The 26600-nt window shown below is 38.9% G+C and overlaps 14 non-coding genes across 14 annotated transcripts; all 14 read left to right on the top strand.

Moving 5' to 3' along the window:
- The first annotated feature begins 1284 nt into the window (after nt 1-1284).
- On the top strand, nt 1285-1357 carry TRNAQ-UUG (transfer RNA glutamine (anticodon UUG)). The gene has a single exon. It is a non-coding gene; the product is annotated as a tRNA-Gln (tRNA).
- Nucleotides 1358-6054: 4697 nt separating this feature from the next.
- TRNAR-UCG (transfer RNA arginine (anticodon UCG)) lies at nt 6055-6127 on the top strand. The gene has a single exon. It is a non-coding gene; the product is annotated as a tRNA-Arg (tRNA).
- A 1526-nt stretch (nt 6128-7653) lies between these two features.
- Nucleotides 7654-7726, top strand: TRNAR-UCG (transfer RNA arginine (anticodon UCG)). The gene has a single exon. It is a non-coding gene; the product is annotated as a tRNA-Arg (tRNA).
- A 1514-nt stretch (nt 7727-9240) lies between these two features.
- Nucleotides 9241-9313, top strand: TRNAR-UCG (transfer RNA arginine (anticodon UCG)). Its single transcript has one exon. It is a non-coding gene; the product is annotated as a tRNA-Arg (tRNA).
- Nucleotides 9314-10820: 1507 nt separating this feature from the next.
- Nucleotides 10821-10893, top strand: TRNAR-UCG (transfer RNA arginine (anticodon UCG)). Its single transcript has one exon. It is a non-coding gene; the product is annotated as a tRNA-Arg (tRNA).
- A 1519-nt stretch (nt 10894-12412) lies between these two features.
- Nucleotides 12413-12485, top strand: TRNAR-UCG (transfer RNA arginine (anticodon UCG)). Its single transcript has one exon. It is a non-coding gene; the product is annotated as a tRNA-Arg (tRNA).
- Nucleotides 12486-13287: 802 nt separating this feature from the next.
- TRNAR-CCU (transfer RNA arginine (anticodon CCU)) lies at nt 13288-13360 on the top strand. Its single transcript has one exon. It is a non-coding gene; the product is annotated as a tRNA-Arg (tRNA).
- A 646-nt stretch (nt 13361-14006) lies between these two features.
- TRNAR-UCG (transfer RNA arginine (anticodon UCG)) lies at nt 14007-14079 on the top strand. The gene has a single exon. It is a non-coding gene; the product is annotated as a tRNA-Arg (tRNA).
- A 4783-nt stretch (nt 14080-18862) lies between these two features.
- On the top strand, nt 18863-18935 carry TRNAR-UCG (transfer RNA arginine (anticodon UCG)). The gene has a single exon. It is a non-coding gene; the product is annotated as a tRNA-Arg (tRNA).
- A 1518-nt stretch (nt 18936-20453) lies between these two features.
- TRNAR-UCG (transfer RNA arginine (anticodon UCG)) lies at nt 20454-20526 on the top strand. The gene has a single exon. It is a non-coding gene; the product is annotated as a tRNA-Arg (tRNA).
- A 1525-nt stretch (nt 20527-22051) lies between these two features.
- On the top strand, nt 22052-22124 carry TRNAR-UCG (transfer RNA arginine (anticodon UCG)). Its single transcript has one exon. It is a non-coding gene; the product is annotated as a tRNA-Arg (tRNA).
- Nucleotides 22125-22916: 792 nt separating this feature from the next.
- Nucleotides 22917-22989, top strand: TRNAR-CCU (transfer RNA arginine (anticodon CCU)). Its single transcript has one exon. It is a non-coding gene; the product is annotated as a tRNA-Arg (tRNA).
- A 645-nt stretch (nt 22990-23634) lies between these two features.
- Nucleotides 23635-23707, top strand: TRNAR-UCG (transfer RNA arginine (anticodon UCG)). Its single transcript has one exon. It is a non-coding gene; the product is annotated as a tRNA-Arg (tRNA).
- Nucleotides 23708-26096: 2389 nt separating this feature from the next.
- Nucleotides 26097-26169, top strand: TRNAS-ACU (transfer RNA serine (anticodon ACU)). The gene has a single exon. It is a non-coding gene; the product is annotated as a tRNA-Ser (tRNA).
- Nucleotides 26170-26600: the final 431 nt, after the last annotated feature.

A 26600-nucleotide genomic window follows, 5' to 3' on the forward strand; every position in this document is an offset into this window, starting at 1 on the left:
GTCACCATGGGTGCATATCATTCAGCGGAGATGGAGATATCAAAAGGGGTGCCCCAGGGTTCGTGTCTAAGCCCGACCCTCTTCAACATTTATGTGGCACCCCTGGCTAGAGTGATGCGTAGGTACGGGTTTATCCCAGTATCCTACGCTGATGACACCCAGCTCCTCTTCCCCTTTAAAACCCTCTCCGCTGAAGTAAGAAACTCCTTTTCATCAGGCATGAAGGCAGTGGCGCACTGGATGTCCTCCAACTGCCTTCAGTGCAACGTCAGTAAGACGGAAGTCATGCTGTTTGGAGAAGCCAGGATGCTATGGGCCCCGGATTGGTGGCCACAGGATTTAGGAGCAGCCCCAGAACCCAAGCAGATAGTGAAAAACCTGGGGGTCCGTTTGGACCAAGAACTATCTCTAAAACAGCATTCCAACTTCATCTCGGGTTCTTGCTTCCATACCATCAGCCTGCTGCGTAAGGTCTTCCCCCTACTGCCGGATTCCTTTAGGAGGACGCTAGTCCAGGCACTCGTGCTAAGTCGGATTGACTACTGTAATGGCCTGCTGCTTTCTGCCAATGAAGGCGTGTTGGCTAAGCTCCAGGTCATTCAAAATACAGCAGCCCGCCTAGTTCTGAATGCCCCTGCCAAGAACTCCATCCAAACCCCTCCTTGAGCAATTACATTGGCTCTCGATCCGGCAAAGAACAAAATTCAAGATAGCTTGCCTGATCCACAAATGTATTCATGGACAAGGGCCTGCATACCTTGGAAACAAATGTATTCCCTACATGCCATCTCGAACACTAAGATCAAGCAATAATCTGCTCCTAGTGGTGCCCCGTGCCAAGAAAGCGAGACATGGGAATAAAGCGTTGTCAATTGCAGGACCCACATTATGGAACAGACTTCCTCTGTCCTTAAGACAGTGTACTGAGCACTTAAAATTCAGAAGGCAACTGAAAACTGTTTTATTTAAAAATGAGATCTAGCATCTGCTCCAATTCACATCTTCTGTTTAGCCGGCAGAGATACTCCATCTGGAGTCGATTCAAGCGCTATAAAAACCAGCAAATAAATAAATAAATAAATAAAAGAAAGAGGTTTAAATGCAAAAAAGAAAACAAAAGATTATCGTACTGGTGACATTTTCATTATATAGATTCCAAAAAAGTGCTTTAATTGAAAGGAGCTGAAAAAAACACAATGGGATGTAAACCTAAATAACTATAAATAATATATTTTCCATCCTTGCATACCACCTACAGTATAAAAATAAACACACAGGAAACATGACCGCGTGGCCTAATGGATAAGGCGTCTGACTTTGGATCAGAAGATTGAGGGTTCGAGTCCCTTCATGGTTGGTTTTTGACAATGGCCACACAATTCAGGTTTCCATTCAGAATGGAAGCAGGCTCTTCCAATACTCTTATAGCCATCATGTTCTCATTCCTAATTAATAATAAAGTGGAGTACATACTGCACAGTCATTTAGATTGTATCTTCAGTCTAAAATCTAGTGCATTTAAGTGGCATTAAAAAGTGCTTCTATGTACATGCACTGAATATGTACTAGGTTTGCAGAATTCTGACTTGACAGAATGGGTTTTAGCTTAAGTGTGTGTAGATGAACTGCAAGGTGTGTAAGTATGTGTTCATGTAGTGCTTCAAGTGTAAAATCTGTATGATTTGTGCAGTTAAAGTGCTCATTTTGCCTACGAGAAAGAAAAGTACTACAGAAGAATTATAAAGGATTGGCACATTGGCTGCCTTTGCTGATGACACAGATGGCTTATTTGTAAAGCACTGGTCTATTAGGTTGCAGAGTGTGGTTGAACTTGGTTAGTAGACTTGGTGCCTGTTTCCGTGTCCTGCTGAAGACAAGGACGGCTTGATACCACTGTCAAAGCCCAGTTTATTGAGAAAAGCATCCATGGAAGAAGAAGTGTTGATTCGAAAATGGTTCTCCTCCAATATCTCTCCACTTGCTAGAAATACAGAGTCTCCATTATAGCACAGAACAGAGTGTTAAAGTCGGGGATGGAAGAGGATGAAAATTGGAAGTTTACTTATGGAGAGAATTGAGAAATGTCCTGTGTGCAGACACCAGTGTTGGACGATTGAATACATTTAAATAATGCCTCTAGATTACTGGCATTTATCTGTGCCTCAGTGGCCTAATGGATAAGGCACTGGCCTCCCAAGCCAGGGATTGTGCATTCGAGTCCCATCTGAAGTGCAAACCAATGTCCACTCTTCCTTTTCCAGAAAAATAAATATATTTATTACATGCTTCCTCTCAGAAGCTTATGAGGTATTAGGAACTTTGAAATGGTACCATTTTACTTCTGTACTCTTCAGAGTCATGTTGATGTTCTGAAACTACAAAGTAGATTTTTAAACACCTATCTTTGTCAGATGCATTTTTGACCCGGCAGAAGATATTCCTTTGGAAAAAATGATTTGAATTGGATTGGTGTAACTGTTGTTTCTAGAGATGGTGAAAGGCTTTCAGCTACTTGAATAGGGAAAGTCAGGATTAATGAAAAGTATACAACCTTTGAGTGTGTGTAAATTGGAATATCCAGGAAGGAGCAGTTTGTACAACTTTCAAAACAGTTTCTCTCCACTTCTGGAAACATCCAGAGCTATGTAAAGCATTTACTGAGCTTTAATCTCATGAAGAAAGAGGTTTAAATGCAAAAAAGAAAACAAAAGATTATCGTACTGGTGACATTCTCATTATATAGATTCCAAAAAAGTGCTTTAATTGAAAGGAGCTGAAAAAAACACAATGGGATGTAAACCTAAATAACTATAAATAATATATTTTCCATCCTTGCATACCACCTACAGTATAAAAATAAACACAGCAGGACACATGACCGCGTGGCCTAATGAATAAGGCGTCTGACTTCGGATCAGAAGATTGAGGGTTTGAGTCCCTTCATGGTCGCTTTTTGACAATGGCCACACAATTCAGCTTTCCATTCAGAATGGAAGCAAGCTCTTCCAATACTCTTATAGCCATCATGTTCTCATTCCTAATTAATAATAAAGTGGAGTACATACTGCACAGTCATTTAGATTGCATCTTCAGTCTAAAATCTAGTGCATTTAAGTGGCATTAAAAAGTGCTTCTATGTAGATGCACTGAATATGTACTAGGTTTGCAGAATTCTGACTTGAGAGAATGGATTTTAGCTTAAGTGTGTGTAGATGAACTGCAAGGTGTGTAAGTATGTGTTCATGTAGTGCTTCAAGTGTAAAATCTGTATGATTTGTGCAGTTAAAATGCTCATTTTGCCTACGAGAAAGAAAAGTACTACAGAAGAATTATAAAGGATTGGCACATTGGCTGCCTTTGCTGATGACACAGATGGCTTATTTGTAAAGCACTGGTCTATTAAGTTGCAGAGTGTGGTTGAACTTGGTTAGTAGACTTGGTGCCTGTTTCTGTGTCCTGCTGAAGACAAGGACGGCTTGATACCACTGTCAAAGCCCAGTTTATTGAGAAAAGCATCCATGGAAGAAGAAGTGTTGATTCGAAAATGGTTCTCCTCCATTTTCTCTCCACTTGCTAGAAATACAGAGTCTCCGTTATAGCACAGAACAGAGTGTTAAAGTCGGGGATGGAAGAGGATGAAAATTGGAAGTTTACTTATGGAGAGAACTGAGAAATGTCCTGTGTGCAGACACCAGTGTTGGACGATTGAATACATTTAAATAATGCCTCTAGATTACTGGCATTTATCTGTGCCTCAGTGGCCTAATGGATAAGGCACTGGCCTCCCAAGCCAGGGATTGTGCATTCGAGTCCCATCTGAAGTGCAAACCAATGTCCACTCTTCCTTTTCCAGAAAAATAAATATATTTATTACATGCTTCCTCTCAGAAGCTTATGAGGTATTAGGAACTTTGAAATGGTACCATTTTACTTCTGTACTCTTCAGAGTCATGTTGATGTTCTGAAACTACAAAGTAGATTTTTAAACACCTATCTTTGTCAGATGCATTTTTGACCCGGCAGAAGATATTCCTTTGGAAAAAATGATTTGAATTGGATTGGTGTAACTGTTGTTTCTAGAGATGGTGAAAGGCTTTCAGCTACTTGAATAGGGAAAGTCAGGATTAATGAAAAGTATACAACCTTTGAGTGTGTGTAAATTGGAATATCCAGGAAGGAGCAGTTTGTACAACTTTCAAAACAGTTTCTCTCCACTTCTGGAAACATCCAGAGCTATGTAAAGCATTTACTGAGCTTTAATCTCATGAAGAAAGAGGTTTAAATGCAAAAAAGAAAAAAAAAGATTATCGTACTGGTGACATTCTCATTATATAGATTCCAAAAAAGTGCTTTAATTGAAAGGAGCTGAAAAAAACACAATGGGATGTAAACCTAAATAACTATAAATAATATATTTTCCATCCTTGCATACCACCTACAGTATAAAAATAAACACAGCAGGACACATGACCGCGTGGCCTAATGAATAAGGCGTCTGACTTCGGATCAGAAGATTGAGGGTTTGAGTCCCTTCATGGTCGCTTTTTGACAATGGCCACACAATTCAGCTTTCCATTCAGAATGGAAGCAAGCTCTTCCAATACTCTTATAGCCATCATGTTCTCATTCCTAATTAATAATAAAGTGGAGTACATACTGCACAGTCATTTAGATTGCATCTTCAGTCTAAAATCTAGTGCATTTAAGTGGCATTAAAAAGTGCTTCTATGTAGATGCACTGAATATGTACTAGGTTTGCAGAATTCTGACTTGAGAGAATGGATTTTAGCTTAAGTGTGTGTAGATGAACTGCAAGGTGTGTAAGTATGTGTTCATGTAGTGCTTCAAGTGTAAAATCTGTATGATTTGTGCAGTTAAAATGCTCATTTTGCCTACGAGAAAGAAAAGTACTACAGAAGAATTATAAAGGATTGGCACATTGGCTGCCTTTGCTGATGACACAGATGGCTTATTTGTAAAGCACTGGTCTATTAAGTTGCAGAGTGTGGTTGAACTTGGTTAGTAGACTTGGTGCCTGTTTCTGTGTCCTGCTGAAGACAAGGACGGCTTGATACCACTGTCAAAGCCCAGTTTATTGAGAAAAGCATCCATGGAAGAAGAAGTGTTGATTCGAAAATGGTTCTCCTCCATTTTCTCTCCACTTGCTAGAAATACAGAGTCTCCGTTATAGCACAGAACAGAGTGTTAAAGTCGGGGATGGAAGAGGATGAAAATTGGAAGTTTACTTATGGAGAGAACTGAGAAATGTCCTGCGTGCAGACACCAGTGTTGGACGATTGAATACATTTACATAATGCCTCTAGATTACTGGCATTTATCTGTGCCTCAGTGGCCTAATGATAAGGCACTGGCCTCCTAAGCCAGGGATTGTGCGTTCGAGTCCCATCTGAGGTGCAAACCAATGTCAACTCTTCCTTTTCCAGAAAAATATATTTATTACATGCTTCCTCTCAGAAGCTTATGAGGTATGAGGAACTTTGAAATGGTACCATTTTACTTCTGTACTCTTCAGAGTCATGTTGATGTTCTGAAACTACAAAGTAAATTTTTAAACACCTATCTTTGTCAGATGCATTTTTGACCCGGCAGAAGATATTCCTTTGGAAAAAATGATTTGAATTGGATTGGTGTAACTGTTGTTTCTAGAGGTGGTGAAAGGCTTTCAGCTACTTGAATAGGGCAAGTCAGGATTCATGAAATGTATACAACCTTTGAGTGTGTGTAAATTGGAATATCCAGGAAGGAGCAGTTAGTACAACTTTCAAAACAGTTTCTCTCCACTTCTGGAAACATCCAGAGCTATGTAAAGCATTTACTGAGCTTTAATCTCATGAAGAAAGAGGTTTAAATGCAAAAAAGAAAACAAAAGATTATCGTACTGGTGACATTCTCATTATATAGATTCAAAAAAAGTGCTTTAATTGAAAGGAGCTGAAAAAAACACAATGGGATGTAAACCTAAATAACTATAAATAATATATTTTCCATCCTTGAATACCACCTACAGTATAAAAATAAACACACAGGACACATGACCGCGTGGCCTAATGGATAAGGCGTCTGACTTCGGATCAGAAGATTGAGGGTTCGAGTCCCTTTGTGGTCGGTTTTTGACAATGGCCACACAATTCAGGTTTCCATTCAGAATGGAAGCAGGCTCTTCCAATACTCTTATAGCCATCATGTTCTCATTCCTAATTAATAATAAAGTGGAGTACATACTGCACAGTCATTTAGATTGCATCTTCAGTCTAAAATCTAGTGCATTTAAGTGGCATTAAAAAGTGCTTCTATGTACATGCACTCAATATGTACTAGGTTTGCAGAATTCTGACTTGACAGAATGGGGTTTAGCTTAAGTTAAGTGTGTGTAGATGAACTGCAAGGTGTGTAAGTATGTGTTCATGTAGTGCTTCAAGTGTAAAATCTGTATTATTTGTGCAGTTAAAGTGCTAATTTTGCCTACGAGAAAGAAAAGTACTACAGAAGAATTATAAATGATTGGCACATTGGCTGCCTTTGCTGATGACACAGATGGCTTATTTGTAAAGCACTGGTCTATTAAGTTGCAGAGTGTGGTTGAACTTGGTTAGTAGACTTGGTGCCTGTTTCTGTGTCCTGCTGAAGACAAGGACAGCTTGATACCACTGTCAAAGCCCAGTTTATTGAGAAAAGCATCCATGGAAGAAGAAGTGTTGATTCGAAAATGGTTCTCCTCCAATTTCTCTCCACTTGCTAGAAATACAGAGTCTCCATTACAGCACAGAACAGAGTGTTAAAGTCGAGGATGGAAGAGGATGAAAATGGGAAGTTTACTTATGGAGAGAACTGAGAAATGTCCTGTGTGCAGACACCAGTGTTGGACGATTGAATACATTTACATAATGCCTCTAGATTGCTGTCATCTATTAGTGCCTCAGTGGCCTAATAGATAAGGCACTAGCCTCCTAAGCCAGGGATTGTGGGTTCGAGTCCCATCTGAGGTGCAAACCAATGTCCACTCTTACTTTTCCAGAAAAATAAATATATTTATTACATGCTTCCTCTCATAAGCTTATAAGGTATTAGGAACTTTGAAATGGTACCATTTTACTTCTGTATCTTCAGAGTCATGTTGATGTTCTGAAACTACAAAGTCGATTTTTGAAACACCTATCTTTGTCAGATGCATTTTTGACCCAGCAGAAGATATTCCTTTGGAAAAAACTCATTTGAATTGGATTGGTGTAACTGTTGTTTCTAGAGGTGCTGAAAGGCTTTCAGCTACTTAAATAGGGTAAGTCAGGATTCATGAAACGTATACAACCTTTGAGTGTGTGTAAATTGGAATATCCAGGAAGGAGCAGTTTGTACTACTTTCAAAACAGTTTCTCTCCACTTCTGGAAACATCCCGAGCTATATAAAGCATACACTGAGCTTTAATCTCATGAAGAAAGAGGTTTAAATTCAAAAAAGAAATTAATAGCTTATCGTACTGGTGACATTCTCATTATATAGATTCCAAAAAAGTGTTTTAATTGAAAGGAGCTGAAAGAAAACACAATGGGATGTAAACCTAAATAACTATAAATATTATCTTTTCCTTCCTTGCATAGCACCTACAGTATACAAATAAACACAGTAGGACACATGACTGCGTGGCCTAATGGATAAGGCGTCTGACTTCGGATCAGAAGATTGAGGGTTCGAGTCCCTTCGTGGTAGGTTTTTGACAATGGTCACACAATTCAGGTTTCCATTCAGAATGGAAGCAGGCTCTTCCAATACTCTTATAGCCATCATGTTCTCATTCCTAATTAATAATAAAGTGGAGAACATACTGCACAGTCATTTAGATTGCATCTTCAGTCTAAAATCTAGTGCATTTAAGTGGCATTAAAAAGTGCTTCTATGTACATGCACTGAATATGTACTAGGTTTGCAGAATTCTGACTTGACAGAATGGGTTTTAGCTTACATGTGTGTAGATGAACTGCAAGGTGTGTAAGTATGTGTTCATGTAGTGCTTCAAGTGTAAAATCTGTATGATTTGTGCAGTTAAAGTGCTAATTTTGCCTACGAGAAAGAAAAGTACTACAGAAGAATTATAAAGGATTGGCACATTGGCTGCCTTTGCTGATGACACAGATGGCTTATTTGTAAAGCACTGGTCTATTAAGTTGCAGAGTGTGGTTGAACTTGGTTAGTAGACTTGGTGCCTGTTTTTGTGTCCTGCTGAAGACAAGGACGGCTTGATACCACTGTCAAAGCCTAGTTTATTGAGAAAAGCATCCATGGAAGAAGAAGTGTTGATTCGAAAATGGTTCTCCTCCAATATCTCTCCACTTGCTAGAAATACAGAGTCTCCATTATAGCACAGAACAGAGTGTTAAAGTCGGGGATGGAAGAGGATGAAAATTGGAAGTTTACTTATGGAGAGAACTGAGAAATGTCCTGTGTGCAGACACCAGTGTTGGACGATTGAATACATTTACATAATGCCTCTAGATTGCTTTCATCTATCTGTGCCTCAGTGGCCTAATGATAAGGCACTGGCCTCCTAAGCCAGGGATTGCGCGTTCGAGTCCCATCTGAGGTGCAAACCAATGTCAACTCTTCCTTTTCCAGAAAAATATATTTATTACATGCTTCCTCTCAGAAGCTTATGAGGTATGAGGAACTTTGAAATGGTACCATTTTACTTATGTACTCTTCAGAGTCATGTTGATGTTCTGAAACTACAAAGTAGATTTTTAAACACCTATCTTTGTCAGATGCATTTTTGACCCGGCAGAAGATATTCCTTTGGAAAAAATGATTTGAATTGGATTGGTGTAACTGTTGTTTCTAGAGGTGGTGAAAGGCTTTCAGCTACTTGAATAGGGCAAGTCAGGATTCATGAAATGTATACAACCTTTGAGTGTGTGTAAATTGGAATATCCAGGAAGGAGCAGTTTGTACAACTTTCAAAACAGTTTCTCTCCACTTCTGGAAACATCCAGAGCTATGTAAAGCATTTACTGAGCTTTAATCTCATGAAGAAAGAGGTTTAAATGCAAAAAAGAAAACAAAAGATTATCGTACTGGTGACATTCTCATTATATAGATTCCAAAAAAGTGCTTTAATTGAAAGGAGCTGAAAAAAACACAATGGGATGTAAACCTAAATAACTATAAATAATATATTTTCCATCCTTGCATACCACCTACAGTATACAAATAAACACAGCAGGACACATGACCGCGTGGCCTAATGGATAAGGCGTCTGACTTCGGATCAGAAGATTGAGGGTTCGAGTCCCTTCGTGGTTGCTTTTGACAATGGCCACACAATTCAGGTTTCCATTCAGAATGGAAGCAAGCTCTTCCAATACTCTTATAGCCATCATGTTCTCATTCCTAATTAATAATAAAGTGGAGTACATACTGCACAGTCATTTAGATTGCATCTTCAGTCTAAAATCTAGTGCATTAAAAAGTGCTTCTATGTACATGCACAGAATATGTACTAGGTTTGCAGAATTCTGACTTGAGAGAATGGATTTTAGCTTAAGTGTGTGTAGATGAACTGCAAGGTGTGTAAGTATGTGTTCATGTAGTGCTTCAAGTGTAAAATCTGCATGATTTGTGCAGTTAAAATGCTCGTTTTGCCTACGAGAAAGAAAAGTACTACAGAAGAATTATAAAGAATTGGCACGTTGGCTGCCTTTGCTGATGACACAGATGGCTTATTTGTAAAGCACTGGTCTATTAAGTTGCAGAGTGTGGTTGAACTTGGTTAGTAGACTTGGTGCCTGTTTTTGTGTCCTGCTGAAGACAAGGACGGCTTGATACCACTGTCAAAGCCCAGTTTATTGAGAAAAGCATCCATGGAAGAAGAAGTGTTGATTCGAAAATGGTTCTCCTCCAATATCTCTCCACTTGCTAGAAATACAGAGTCTCCATTATAGCACAGAACAGAGTGTTAAAGTCGGGGATGGAAGAGGATGAAAATAGGAAGTTTACTTATGGAGAGAACTGAGAAATGTCCTGTGTGCAGACACCAGTGTTGGACGATTGAATACATTTAAATAATGCCTCTAGATTACTGGCATTTATCTTTGCCTCAGTGGCCTAATGGATAAGGCACTGGTCTCCTAAGCCAGGGATTGTGCGTTCGAGTCCCATCTGAGGTGCAAACCAATGTCCACTCTTCCTTTTCCAGAAAAATAAATATATTTATTACATGCTTCCTCTCAGAAGCTTATGAGGTATTAGGAACTTTGAAATGGTACCATTTTACTTCTGTACTCTTCAGAGTCATGTTGATGTTCTGAAACTACAAAGTAGATTTTTAAACACCTATCTTTGTCAGATGCATTTTTGACCCGGCAGAAGATATTCCTTTGGAAAAAATGATTTGAATTGGATTGGTGTAACTGTTGTTTCTAGAGGTGGTGAAAGGCTTTCAGCTACTTGAATAGGGCGAGTCAGGATTCATGAAATGTATACAACCTTTGAGTGTGTGTAAATTGGAATATCCAGGAAGGAGCAGTTTGTACAACTTTCAAAACAGTTTCTCTCCACTTCTGGAAACATCCAGAGCTATGTAAAGCATTTACTGAGCTTTAATCTCATGAAGAAAGAGGTTTAAATGCAAAAAAGAAAACAAAAGATTATCGTACTGGTGACATTCTCATTATATAGATTCCAAAAAAGTGCTTTAATTGAAAGGAGCTGAAAAAAACACAATGGGATGTAAACCTAAATAACTATAAATAATATCTTTTCCATCCTTGCATACCACCTACAGTATAGAAATAAACACAGCAGGACACATGACCGCGTGGCCTAATGGATAAGGTGTCTGACTTCGGATCAGAAGATTGAGGGTTCGAGTCCCTTCGTGGTCACTTTTTGACAATGGCCACACAATTCAGGTTTCCATTCAGAATGGAAGCAAGCTCTTGCAATACTCTTATAGCCATCATGTTCTCATTCCTAATTAATAATAAAGTGGAGTACATACTGCACAGTCATTTAGATTGCATCTTCAGTCTAAAATCTAGTGCATTTAAGTGGCATTAAAAAGTGCTTCTATGTACATGCACTGAATATGTACTAGGTTTGCAGAATTCTGACTTGAGAGAATGGATTTTAGCTTAAGTGTGTGTAAATGAACTGCAAGGTGTGTAAGTATGTGTTCATGTAGTGCTTCAAGTGTAAAATCTGTATGATTTGTGCAGTTAAAATGCTCATTTTGCCTCTGAGAAAGAAAAGTACTACAGAAGAATTATAAAGGATTGGCACATTGGCTGCCTTTGCTGATGACACAGATGGCTTATTTGTAAAGCACTGGTCTATTAAGTTGCAGAGTGTGGTTGAACTTGGTTAGTAGACTTGGTGCCTGTTTCTGTGTCCTGCTGAAGACAAGGACGGCTTGATACCACTGTCAAAGCCCAGTTTATTGAGAAAAGCATCCATGGAAGAAGAAGTGTTGATTCGAAAATGGTTCTCCTCTAATATCTCTCCACTTGCTAGAAATACAGAGTCTCCATTATAGCACAGAACAGAGTGTCAAAGTCGGGGATGGAAGAGGATGAAAATTGGAAGTTTACTTATGGAGAGAACTGAGAAATGTCCTGTGTGCAGACACCAGTGTTGGACGATTGAATACATTTAAATAATGCCTCTAGATTACTGGCATTTAACTGTGCCTCAGTGGCCTAATGGATAAGGCACTTGCCTCTTAAGCCAGGGATTGTGGGTTCAAGTCCCATCTGAGGTGCAAACCAATGTCCACTCTTCCTTTTCCAGAAAAATAAATATATTTATTACATGCTTCCTCTCAGAAGTCTATGAGGTATTAGGAACTTTGAAATGGTACCATTTTACTTCTGTACTCTTCAGAGTCATGTTGATGTTCTGAAACTACAAAGTAAATTTTTAAACACCTATCTTTGTCAGATGCATTTTTGACCCGGCAGAAGATATTCCTTTGGAAAAAATGATTTGAATTGGATTGGTGTAACTGTTGTTTCTAGAGGTGGTGAAAGGCTTTCAGCTACTTGAATAGGGCAAGTCAGGATTCATGAAATGTATACAACCTTTGAGTGTGTGTAAATTGGAATATCCAGGAAGGAGCAGTTTGTACAACTTTCAAAACAGTTTCTCTCCACTTCTGGAAACATCCAGTGCTATGTAAAGCATTTACTGAGCTTTAATCTCATGAAGAAAGAGGTTTAAATGCAAAAAAGAAAACAAAAGATTATCGTACTGGTGACATTCTCATTATATAGATTCAAAAAAAGTGCTTTAATTGAAAGGAGCTGAAAAAAACACAATGGGATGTAAACCTAAAAAACTATAAGTAATATATTTTCCATCCTTGCATACCACCTACAGTATATAAATAAACACAGCAGGACACATGACCGTGTGGCCTAATGGATAAGGCGTCTGACTTCGGATCAGAAGATTGAGGGTTCGAGTCCCTTCCTGGTCGGTTTTTGACAATGGCCACACAATTCAGGTTTCTATTCAGAATGGAAGCAGGCTCTTCCAATACTCTTATAGCCATCATGTTCTCATTCCTAATTAATAATAAAGTGGAGTACATACTGCACAGTCATTTAGATTGCATCTTCAGTCTAAAATCTAGTGCATTTAAGTGGCATTAAAAAGTGCTTCTATGTACATGCACTCAATATGTACTAGGTTTGCAGAATTCTGACTTGACAGAATGGGGTTTAGCTTAAGTGTGTGTAGATGAACTGCAAGGTGTGTAAGTATGTGTTCATGTAGTGCTTCAAGTGTAAAATCTGTATTATTTGTGCAGTTAAAGTGCTAATTTTGCCTACGAGAAAGAAAAGTACTACAGAAGAATTATAAATGATTGGCACATTGGCTGCCTTTGCTGATGACACAGATGGCTTATTTGTAAAGCACTGGTCTATTAAGTTGCAGAGTGTGGTTGAACTTGGTTAGTAGACTTGGTGCCTGTTTCTGTGTCCTGCTGAAGACAAGGACAGCTTGATACCACTGTCAAAGCCCAGTTTATTGAGAAAAGCATCCATGGAAGAAGAAGTGTTGATTCGAAAATGGTTCTCCTCCAATTTCTCTCCACTTGCTAGAAATTCAGAGTCTCCATTACAGCACAGAACAGAGTGTTAAAGTCGAGGATGGAAGAGGATGAAAATGGGAAGTTTACTTATGGAGAGAACTGAGAAATGTCCTGTGTGCAGACACCAGTGTTGGACGATTGAATACATTTACATAATGCCTCTAGATTGCTGTCATCTATTAGTGCCTCAGTGGCCTAATAGATAAGGCACTGGCCTCCTAAGCCAGGGATTGTGGGTTCGAGTCCCATCTGAGGTGCAAACCAATGTCCACTCTTCCTTTTCCAGAAAAATAAATATATTTATTACATGCTTCCTCTCAGAAGCTTATAAGGTATTAGGAACTTTGAAATGGTACCATTTTACTTCTGTATCTTCAGAGTCATGTTGATGTTCTGAAACTACAAAGTCGATTTTTGAAACACCTATCTTTGTCAGATGCATTTTTGACCCGGCAGAAGATATTCCTTTGGAAAAAACTCATTTGAATTGGATTGGTGTAACTGTTGTTTCTAGAGGTGCTGAAAGGCTTTCAGCTACTTAAATAGGGTAAGTCAGGATTCATGAAACGTATACAACCTTTGAGTGTGTGTAAATTGGAATATCCAGGAAGGAGCAGTTTGTACTACTTTCAAAACAGTTTCTCTCCACTTCTGGAAACATCCCGAGCTATATAAAGCATACACTGAGCTTTAATCTCATGAAGAAAGAGGTTTAAATGCAAAAAAGAAAACAATAGCTTATCGTACTGGTGACATTCTCATTATATAGATTCCAAAAAAGTGTTTTAATTGAAAGGAGCTGAAAGAAAACACAATGGGATGTAAACCTAAATAACTATAAATATTATGTTTTCCATCCTTGCATAGCACCTACAGTATAAAAATAAACACAGCAGGACACATGACTGCGTGGCCTAATGGATAAGGCGTCTGACTTCGGATCAGAAGATTGAGGGTTCGAGTCCCTTCGTGGTAGGTTTTCAACAATGGTCTCACAATTCAGGTTTCCATTCAGAATGGAAGCAGGCTCTTCCAATACTCTTATAGCCATCATGTTAAAGTGGAGTACATACTGCACAGTCATTTAGATTGCATCTTCAGTCTAAAATCTAGTGCATTTAAGTGGCATTAAAAAGTGCTTCTATGTACATGCACTGAATATGTACTAGGTTTGCAGAATTCTGACTTGACAGAATGGGTTTTAGCTTACGTGTGTGTAGATGAACTGCAAGGTGTGTATGTATGTGTTCATGTAGTGCTTCAAGTGTAAAATCTGTATGATTTGTGCAGTTAAAGTGCTAATTTTGCCTACGAGAAAGAAAAGTACTACAGAAGAATTATAAAGGATTGGTGAAGATTCGGGGATGCACAGCAAAAGTAAAAGAGGTTTGGGAAACCAATGTTTTGAATTTAAGGGTGCACGTGAAGGGTGGTGTTATCCGTCAAAACACCAGTTAATAATACTCAGGTTGTGTATGCAGAGACTGCGAATACATCCCCTTCTGAATGGCACACCAAACGTGTTCACCGAAGTGATTCAATGTTCAATTGTTTTATTTTCATATGTTCAATTATCATATATTCATTTTCGATTTTTTCAATATCCTTAACTGATATTTAGCAACATATCAGAAAACAGCGTAAGCCGGTTCATATTGAACTCATTCCCCAATGCATTTCGGGCAATGAAGCCCTTGATCACGGAGAGCTGCGGAGGAAGATAAACAGGGCAGGAATCAGTGGGTGGTCAACGAAAGTCGTGCGGGGGAAATACCAGTGCTATATGTGTTGGGATTTAGAAAGCGGAACTACCAAAAGTGCTCGATACTACTGTGGAGGAATGGGGCGTGTGACATAAGTTATTACCGCCAGTGTGAAACAAGTAAATAATTAAAGAGTTAGTAGTAAACAGTGATGAGCGTTGTTTAACAAACTTACTTCAAGATAACGCGTAGCGCGGGAGAAGCGCTGTCGGTCAGCTCACGGGTCTGCTGTTCATACGCTGGTGTGCCGGTGTGCGCAGTTAGTTATCAGACTAATGAGTGGAAAGCGGCGTAGGACTCATGCATTACGTGAAGAAATCTATGTGGGGGCCATGTTGGAACAGTCAAAAAGTGTCCGGAGTTAAAGTAACATGAGTAGAAATAAACCCGAGTGAAATGTCATGCTGAGTGAAAGTGAAGAAACAAGGATACAGGGAAACAGTTATGTACAATAAAAATAACAAGCACAATCCAGATACATTACAGGTAACAACTAAATTCAAGACGATCATTAAGCCCGTTGGGCTTCAGGGTCTGTAATAAATAAATCCATTCTAGTTCTCTTTTTAGCAACACTTTGTTGTTGTCGATTCCTTCATTCTTAGAGATGACTTCCAAAACAATGAATTTCAACTGGGCAATGGTGTGGCGTGCATCAGCAAAGTGCATGGCTACATTAGATTTTTCCATTTTTAATCGTATGTTGGACTTATGTTCATTGAGGCGGGTTTTTATTTTGCGCTCTGTTTTGCCAACATATAATTTCCCGCAAGGGCATTTCAAGGCGTAGATCAAATTGGTGGTGTCACAAGTGGCATCAACTGAGAGTCTAATGTTATGTCCTTTCATGGGGTGTTGTATACTGCTGCCTCTAATCACATTATTGCAATGATTGCAATTTAAGCAGGGTTGTGTACCTCGGTAGTTTTTGAGTATCTCAGTTGGCCTGGAAAGTATTTCTTTGAGGTTTCTGCTTCTTGTGTGTGCAAATATAGGTGGTTGTTCAAATATGCCCTGAAAATCAGGTTCGTTCTGCAGAATAGTCCAGTGTTTGCGTATGATTTTTTTGTATGATGCAGTCGCTGTGGAATACTTAGATACAAGTACCATACGTTGTTCGGTGGCTTTATGAGTTTTAACCAGGCTGTCTGATCTGGTGATGTGGGCAACCCGTGATCGGGCTTGATGAAGTATATTCTCAGGATACCCTCGGTCACGAAACCTGTTGTGCATTTCCTTGATGCGAATGTCAACAATAGCATCATCCGACACTATGCGCTTAACACGCAACATCTGAGAAAAAGGTAGATGCGCCTTCAAGGATCCTTGATGAAAACTTGTGAAGTGGAGTGAGTTGTTGCGGTCTGTGCTCTTCCTGTGTAGATCCGTACTGAGACCTTCAGGGGTGTTCTTTATGAGGACATCCAGAAAAACTATTTCCTTTTCACTGATTTGCCATGTGAGGTTGATGCGAGGGTCTTTACTATTGACTTCAGTCAATAACTTATGAAGGGATTCTTTAGTGTCAGACCACAAGATAAACAAATCATCTATGTACCGTGCGTACATTTTTGAATGATTCTGAAAACTTGAGTTGGTGTACAAATGGTGTCTTTCCCACTGTTCCATATATGTATTCGCGTATGACGGGGCAGCGCAGTTTCCCATTGCCATTCCGGAAAGTTGCAAAAACCATTGATTGTCAACTTTGAAATACCTGTGGTACAGAATGAATATTAACAATTCCATCAGAAGCGTTTGTATAGATGGTTCAATGTCACTGTTTAATAAGATATGTTCAAAGGCTTCAATTCCCCCAAAACAGAGCGCAAAATAAAAACCCGCCTCAATGAACATAAGTCCAACATACGATTAAAAATGGAAAAATCTAATGTAGCCATGCACTTTGCTGATGCACGCCACACCATTGCCCAGTTGAAATTCATTGTTTTGGAAGTCATCTCTAAGAATGAAGGAATCGACAACAACAAAGTGTTGCTAAAAAGAGAACTAGAATGGATTTATTTATTACAGACCCTGAAGCCCAACGGGCTTAATGATCGTCTTGAATTTAGTTGTTACCTGTAATGTATCTGGATTGTGCTTGTTATTTTTATTGTACATAACTGTTTCCCTGTATCCTTGTTTCTTCACTTTCACTCAGCATGACATTTCACTCGGGTTTATTTCTACTCATGTTACTTTAACTCCGGACACTTTTTGACTGTTCCAACATGGCCCCCACATAGATTTCTTCACGTAATGCATGAGTCCTACGCCGCTTTCCATTCATTAGTCTGATAACTAACTGCGCACACCGGCGTATGAACAGCAGACCCGTGAGCTGACCGACAGCGCTTCTCCCGCGCTACGCGTTATCTTGAAGTAAGTTTGTTAAACAACACTCATCACTGTTTACTACTAACTCTTTAATTATTTACTTGTTTCACACTGGCGGTAATAACTTATGTCACACGCCCCATTCCTTCACAGTAGTATCGAGCACTTTTGGTAGTTCCGCTTTCTAAATCCCAACACATATAGCACTGGTATTTCCCCCGCACGACTTTCGTTGACCACCCACTGATTCCTGCCCTGTTTATCTTCCTCCGCAGCTCTCCGTGATCAAGGGCTTCATTGCCCGAAATGCATTGGGGAATGAGTTCAATATGAACCGGCTTACGCTGTTTTCTGATATGTTGCTAAATATCAGTTAAGGATATTGAAAAAATCGAAAATGAATATATGATAATTGAACATATGAAAATAAAACAATTGAACATTGAATCACTTCGGTGAACATGTTTGGTGTGCCATTCAGAAGGGGATGTATTCGCAGTCTCTGCATACACAACCTGAGTATTATAAAGGATTGGCACATTGGCTGCCTTTGCTGATGACACAGATGGCTTATTTGTAAAGCACTGGTCTATTAAGTTGCAGAGTGTGGTTGAACTTGGTTAGTAGACTTGGTGCCTGCTTTTGTGTCCTGCTGAAGACAAGGACGGCTTGATACCACTGTCAAAGCCTAGTTTATTGAGAAAAGCATCCATGGAAGAAGAAGTGTTGATTCGAAAATGGTTCTCCTCCAATATCTCTCCACTTGCTAGAAATACAGAGTCTCCATTATAGCACAGAACAGAGTGTTAAAGTCGGGGATGGAAGAGGATGAAAATTGGAAGTTTACTTATGGAGAGAACTGAGAAATGTCCTGTGTGCAGACACCAGTGTTGGACGATTGAATACATTTACATAATGCCTCTAGATTGCTTTCATCTATCTGTGCCTCAGTGGCCTAATGATAAGGCACTGGCCTCCTAAGCCAGGGATTGTGCGTTTGAGTCCCATCTGAGGTGCAAACCAATGTCAACTCTTCCTTTTCCAGAAAAATATATTTATTACATGCTTCCTCTCAGAAGCTTATGAGGTATGAGGAACTTTGAAATGGTACCATTTTACTTATGTACTCTTCAGAGTCATGTTGATGTTCTGAAACTACAAAGTAGATTTTTAAACACCTATCTTTGTCAGATGCATTTTTGACCCGGCAGAAGATATTCCTTTGGAAAAAATGATTTGAATTGGATTGGTGTAACTGTTGTTTCTAGAGGTGGTGAAAGGCTTTCAGCTACTTGAATAGGGCAAGTCAGGATTCATGAAATGTATACAACCTTTGAGTGTGTGTAAATTGGAATATCCAGGAAGGAGCAGTTTGTACAACTTTCAAAAAAGTTTCTCTCCACTTCTGGAAACATCCAGAGCTATGTAAAGCATTTACTGAGCTTTAATCTCATGAAGAAAGATGTTTAAATGCAAAAAAGAAAACAAAAGATTATCGTACTGGTGACATTCTCATTATATAGATTCCAAAAAAGTGCTTTAATTGAAAGGAGCTGAAAAAAACACAATGGGATGTAAACCTAAATAACTATAAATAATATATTTTCCATCCTTGCATACGACCTACAGTATACAAATAAACACAGCAGGGCACATGACTGCGTGGCCTAATGGATAAGGCGTCTGACTTCGGATGAGAAGATTGAGGGTTCGAGTCCCTTCGTGGTCGCTTTTGACAATGGCCACACAATTCAGGTTTCCATTCAGAATGGAAGCAAGCTCTTCCAATACTCTTATAGCCATCATGTTCTCATTCCTAATTAATAATAAAGTGGAGTACATACTGCACAGTCATTTAGATTGCATCTTCAGTCTAAAATCTAGTGCATTTAAGTGGCATTAAAAAGTGCTTCTATGTACATGCACTGAATATGTACTAGGTTTGCAGAATTCTGACTTGAGAGAATGGATTTTAGCTTAAGTGTGTGTAGATGAACTGCAAGGTGTGTAAGTATGTGTTCATGTAGTGCTTCAAGTGTAAAATCTGCATGATTTGTGCAGTTAAAATGCTCATTTTGCCTACGAGAAAGAAAAGTACTACAGAAGAATTATAAAGGATTGGCACATTGGCTGCCTTTGCTGATGACACAGATGGCTTATTTGTAAAGCACTGGTCTATTAAGTTGCAGAGTGTGGTTGAACTTGGTTAGTAGACTTGGTGCCTGTTTTTGTGTCCTGCTGAAGACAAGGACGGCTTGATACCACTGTCAAAGCCCAGTTTATTGAGAAAAGCATCCATGGAAGAAGAAGTGTTGATTCGAAAATGGTTCTCCTCCAATATCTCTCCACTTGCTAGAAATACAGAGTCTCCATTATAGCACAGACCAGAGTGTTAAAGTCGGGGATGGAAGAGGATGAAAATTGGAAGTTTACTTATGGAGAGAACTGAGAAATGTCCTGTGTGCAGACACCAGTGTTGGACGATTGAATACATTTAAATAATGCCTCTAGATTACTGGCATTTATCTGTGCCTCAGTGGCCTAATGGATAAGGCACTGGCCTCCTAAGCCAGGGATTGTGCGTTTGAGTCCCATCTGAGGTGCAAACCAATGTCCACTCTTCCTTTTCCAGAAAAATAAATATATTTATTACATGCTTCCTCTCAGAAGCTTATGAGGTATTAGGATCTTTGAAATGGTACCATTTTACTTCTGTACTCTTCAGAGTCATGTTGATGTTCTGAAACTACAAAGTAGATTTTTAAACACCTATCTTTGTCAGATGCATTTTTGACCCGGGAAAAGATATTCCTTTGGAAAAAATGATTTGAATTGGATTGGTGTAACTGTTGTTTCTAGAGGTGGTGAAAGGCTTTCCGCTACTTGAATAGGGCGAGTCAGGATTCATGAAATGTATACAACCTTTGAGTGTGTGTAAATTGGAATATCCAGGAAGGAGCAGTTTGTACAACTTTCAAAACAGTTTCTCTCCACTTCTGGAAACATCCAGAGCTATGTAAAGCATTTACTGAGCTTTAATCTCATGAAGAAAGAGGTTTAAATGTAAAAAAGAAAACAAAAGATTATCGTACTGGTGACATTCTCATTATATAGATTCCAAAAAAGTGCTTTAATTGAAAGGAGCTGAAAAAAACACAATGGGATGTAAACCTAAATAACTATAAATAATATATTTTCCATCCTTGCATACCACCTACAGTATAAAAATAAACACAGCAGGGCACATGACCGCGTGGCCTAATGGATAAGGCGTCTGACTTCGGATCAGAAGATTGAGGGTTCGAGTCCCTTCGTGGTCACTTTTTGACAATGGCCACACAATTCAGGTTTCCATTCAGAATGGAAGCAGGCTCTTCCAATACTCTTATAGCCATCATGTTCTCATTCCTAATTAATAATAAAGTGGAGTACATACTGCACAGTCATTTAGATTGCATCTTCAGTCTAAAATCTAGTGCATTTAAGTGGCATTAAAAAGTGCTTTTATGTACATGCACTGAATATGTACTAGGTTTGCAGAATTCTGACTTAACAGAATGGGGTTTAGCTTAAGTGTGTGTAGATGAACTGCAAGGTGTGTAAGTATGTGTTCATGTAGTGCTTCAAGTGTAAAATCTGTATTATTTGTGCAGTTAAAGTGCTGATTTTGCCTACGAGAAAGAAAAGTACTACAGAAGAATTATAAATGATTGGCACATTGGCTGCCTTTGCTGATGACACAGATGGCTTATTTGTAAAGCACTGGTCTATTAAGTTGCAGAGTGTGGTTGAACTTGGTTAGTAGACTTGGTGCCTGTTTCTGTGTCCTGCTGAAGACAAGGACGGCTTGATACCACTGTCAAAGCCCAGTTTATTGAGAAAAGCATCCATGGAAGAAGAAGTGTTGATTCGAAAATGGTTCTCCTCCAATTTCTCTCCACTTGCTAGAAATACAGAGTCTCCATTACAGCACAGAACAGAGTGTTAAAGTCGAGGATGGAAGAGGATGAAAATGGGAAGTTTACTTATGGAGAGAACTGAGAAATGTCCTGTGTGCAGACACCAGTGTTGGACGATTGAATACATTTACATAATGCCTCTAGATTGCTATCATCTATTAGTGCCTCAGTGGCCTAATAGATAAGGCACTGGCTTCCTAAGCCAGGGATGATTGTGGGTTCGAGTCCCATCTGAGGTGCAAACCAATGTCCACTCTTACTTTTCCAGAAAAAATAAATATATTTATTACATGCTTCCTCTCAGAAGCATATAAGGTATTAGGAACTTTGAAATGGTACTATTTTACTTCTGTATCTTCAGAGTCATGTTGATGTTCTGAAACTACAAAGTCGATTTTTGAAACACCTATCTTTGTCAGATGCATTTTTGACCCGGCAGAAGATTTTCCTTTGAAAAAAACTCATTTGAATTGGATTGGTGTAACTGTTGTTTCTAGAGGTGGTGAAAGGCTTTCAGCTACTTAAATAGGGTAAGTCAGGATTCATGAAACGTATACAACCTTTGAGTGTGTGTAAATTGGAATATCCAGGAAGGAGCAGTTTGTACTACTTTCAAAACAGTTTCTCTCCACTTCTGGAAACATCCCGAGCTATATAAAGCATACACTGAGCTTTAATCTCATGAAGAAAGAGGTTTAAATGCAAAAAAGAAAACAATAGCTTATCGTACTGGTGACATTCTCATTATATAGATTCCAAAAAAGTGTTTTAATTGAAAGGAGCTGAAAGAAAACACAATGGGATGTAAACCTAAATAACTATAAATATTATCTTTTCCATCCTTGCATAGCACCTACAGTATAAAAATAAACACAGCAGGACACATGACTGCGTGGCCTAATGGATAAGGCGTCTGACTTCGGATCAAAAGATTGAGGGTTCGAGTCCCTTCGTGGTTGGTTTTTGACAATGGTCACACAATTCAGGTTTCCATTCAGAATGGAAGCAGGCTCTTCCAATACTCTTATAGCCATCATGTTCTCATTCCTAATTAATAATAAAGTGGAGTACATACTGCACAGTCATTTAGATTGCATCTTCAGTCTAAAATCTAGTGCATTTAAGTGGCATTAAAAAGTGCTTCTATGTACATGCACTGAATATGTACTAGGTTTGCAGAATTCTGACTTGACAGAATGGGTTTTAGCTTAAGTGTGTGTAGATGAACTAAGTGTAAGTATGTGTTCATGTAGTGCTTCAAGTGTAAAATCTGTATAATTTGTGCAGTTAAAGTGCTCATTTTGCCTACGAGAAAGAAAAGTACTACAGAAGAATTATAAAGGATTGGCACATTGGCTGCCTTTGCTGATGACACAGATGGCTCATTTGTAAAGCACTGGTCTATTAAGTTGCAGAGTGTGGTTGAACTTGGTTAGTAGACTTGGTGCCTGTTTCTGTGTCCTGCTGAAGACAAGGACGGCTTGATACCACTGTCAAAGTTTATTGAGAAAAGCATCCATGGAAGAAGAAGTGTTGATTCGAAAATGGTTCTCCTCCAATATCTCTCCACTTGCTAGAAATACAGAGTCTCCATTATAGCACAGAACAGAGTGTTAAAGTCGGGGATGGAAGAGGATGAAAATTGGAAGTTTACTTATGGAGAGAACTGAGAAATGTCCTGTGTGCATACACCAGTGTTGGACGATTGAATACATTTAAATAATGCCTCTAGATTACTGGCATTTATCTGTGCCTCAGTGGCCTAATGGATAAGGCACTGGCCTCCTAAGCCAGGGATTGTGCGTTCGAGTCCCATCTGAGGTGCAAACCAATGTCCACTGTTCCTTTTCCAGAAAAATAAATATATTTATTACATGCTTCCTCTCAGAAGCTTATGAGGTATTAGGAACTTTGAAATGGTACCATTTTACTTCTGTACTCTTCAGAGTCATGTTGATGTTCTGAAACTACAAAGTAGATTTTTAAACACCTATCTTTGTCAGATGCATTTTTGACCCGGCAGAAGATATTCCTTTGGAAAAAATGATTTGAATTGGATTGGTGTAACTGTTGTTTCTAGAGGTGGTGAAAGGCTTTCAGCTACTTGAATAGGGCAAGTCAGGATTCATGAAATGTATACAACCTTTGAGTGTGTGTAAATTGGAATATCCAGGAAGGAGCAGTTTGTACTACTTTCAAAACAGTTTCTCTCCACTTCTGGAAACATCCCGAGCTATATAAAGCATTTACTGAGCTTTAATCTCATGAAGAAAGAGGTTTAAATGCAAAAAAGAAAACAATAGCTTATCGTACTGGTGACATTCTCATTATATAGATTCCAAAAAAGTGTTTTAATTGAAAGGAGCTGAAAGAAAACACAATGGGATGTAAACCTAAATAACTATAAATATTATCTTTTCCATCCTTGCATAGCACCTACAGTATAAAAATAAACACAGCAGGACACATGACCGGGTGGTCTAATGGATAAGGCATCTGACTTCGGATCAGAAGATTGAGGGTTCAAGTCCCTTCGTGGTCGGTTTTTGACAATGGTCACACAATTCAGGTTTCCATTCAGAATGGAAGCAGGCTCTTCCAATACTCTTATAGCCATCATGTTCTCATTCCTAATTAATAATAAAGTGGAGTACATACTGCACAGTCATTTAGATTGCATCTTCAGTCTAAAATCTAGTGCATTTAAGTGGCATTAAAAAGTGCTTCTATGTACATGCACTGAATATGTACTAGGTTTGCAGAATTCTGACTTGACAGAATGGATTTTAGCTTAAGTGTGTGTAGATGAACTGCAAGGTGTGTAAGTATGTGTTCATGTAGTGCTTCAAGTGTAAAATCTGTATTATTTGTTCAGTTAAAGTGCTCATTTTGCCTACGAGAAAGAAAAGTACTACAGAAGAATTATAAATGATTGGCACATTGGCTGCCTTTGCTGATGACACAGATGGCTTATTTGTAAAGCACTGGTCTATTAAGTTGCAGAGTGTGGTTGAACTTGGTTAGTAGACTTGGTGCCTGTTTCTGTGTCCTGCTGAAGACAAGGACGGCTTGATACCACTGTCAAAGCCCAGTTTATTGAGAAAAGCATCCATGGAAGAAGAAGTGTTGATTCGAAAATGGTTCTCCTCCAATTTCTCTCCACTTGCTAGAAATACAGAGTCTCCATTACAGCACAGAACAGAGTGTTAAAGTCGGGGATGGAAGAGGATGAAAATGGGAAGTTTACTTATGGAGAGAACTGAGAAATGTCCTGTGTGCAGACACCAGTGTTGGACGATTGAATACATTTAAATAATGCCTCTAGATTACTGGCATTTATCTGTACCTCAGTGGCCTAATGGATAAGGCACTGGCCTCCTAAGCCAGGGTGCATTCGAATGACATCTGAGGTGCAAACCAATGTCCACTCTTCCTTTTCCAGAAAAATAAATATATTTATTACATGGTTCCTCTCAGAAGCTTATGAGGTATTAGAAACTTTGAAATGGTACCATTTTACTTCTGTACTCTTCAGAGTCATGTTGATGTTCTGAAACTACAAAGTAGATTTTTAAACACCTATCTTTGTCAGATGCATTTTTGACCCGGCAGAAGATATTCCTTTGGAAAAAATGATTTGAATTGGATTGGTGTAACTGTTGTTTCTAGAGGTGGTGAAAGGCTTTCAGCTACTTGAATAGGGCAAGTCAGGATTCGTGAAATGTATACAACCTTTGAGTGTGTGTAAATTGGAATATCCAGGAAGGAGCAGTTTGTACAACTTTCAAAACAGTTTCTCTCCACTTCTGGAAACATCCAGAGCTATGTAAGGCATTTACTGAGCTTTAATCTCATGAAGAAAGAGGTTTAAATGCAAAAAAGAAAACAAAAGATTATCGTACTGGTGACATTCTCATTATATAGATTCCAAAAAAGTGCTTTAATTGAAAAGAGCTGAAAAAAACACAATGGGATGTAAACCTAAATAACTATAAATAATATATTTGCCATCCTTGCATACCACCTACAGTATAAAAATAAACACACAGGACTAATGACCGCGTGGCCTAATGGATAAGGCGTCTGACTTCGGATCAGAAGATTGAGGGTTCGAGTACCTTCGTGGTTGGTTTTTGACAATGGCCACACAATTCAGGTTTCCATTCAGAATGGAAGCAGGCTCTTCCAATACTCTTATAGCCATCATGTTCTCATTCCTAATTAATAATAAAGTGGAGTACATACTGCACAGTCATTTAGATTGCATCTTCAGTCTAAAATCTAGTGCATTTAAGTGGCATTAAAAAGTGCTTCTATGTACATGCACTGAATATGTACTAGGTTTGCAGAATTCTGACTTGACAGAATGGGTTTTAGATTAAGTGTGTGTAGATGAACTGCAAGGTGTGTAAGTATGTGTTCATGTAGTGCTTCAAGTGTAAAATCCGTATAATTTGTGCAGTTAAAGTGCTCTTTTTGCCTACGAGAAAGAAAAGTACTACATAAGAATTATAAATGATTGGCACATTGGCTGCCTTTGCTGATGACACAGATGGCTTATTTGTAAAGCACTGGTCTATTAAGTTGCAGAGTGTGGTTGAACTTGGTTAGTAGACTTGGTGCCTGTTTCTGTGTCCTGCTGAAGACAAGGACGGCTTGATACCACTGTCAAAGCCCAGTTTATTGAGAAAAGCATCCATGGAAGAAGAAGTGTTGATTCGAAAATGGTTCTCCTCCAATTTCTCTCCACTTGCTAGAAATACAGAGTCTCCATTACAGCACAGAACAGAGTGTTAAAGTCGGGGATGGAAGAGGATGAAAATGGGAAGTTTACTTATGGAGAGAACTGAGAAATGTCCTGTGTGCAGACACCAGTGTTGGACGATTGAATACATTTACATAATGCCTCTAGATTGCTGTCATCTATCTGTGCCTCAGTGGCCTAATGGATAAGGCACTGGCCTACTAAGCCAGGGATTGTGGGTTTGAGTCCCATCTGAGGTGCAAACCAATGTCCACTCTTACTTTTCCAGAAAAATAAATATATTTATTACATGCTTCCTCTCAGAAGCTTATAAGGTATTAGGAACTTTGAAATGGTACCATTTTACTTCTGTATCTTCAGAGTCATGTTGATGTTCTGAAACTACAAATTAGATTTTTAAACACCTATCTTTGTCAGATGCATTTTTGACCTGGCAGAAGATATTCCTTTGGAAAAAATCATTTGAATTGGATTGGTGTAACTGTTGTTTCTAGAGGTGGTGAAAGGCTTTCAGCTACTTGAATAGGGCAAGTCAGGATTCATGAAATGTATACAACCTTTGAGTGTGTGTAAATTGGAATATCCAGGAAGGAGCAGTTTGTACAACTTTTAAAACAGTTTCTCTCCACTTCTGGAAACATCCAGAGCTATGTAAAGCATTTACTGAGCT

This window comes from Lissotriton helveticus, chromosome 5_1 (genome assembly GCF_964261635.1).
Source record: "Lissotriton helveticus chromosome 5_1, aLisHel1.1, whole genome shotgun sequence".
NCBI classification, from domain to species: Eukaryota; Metazoa; Chordata; class Amphibia; order Caudata; family Salamandridae; genus Lissotriton; species Lissotriton helveticus.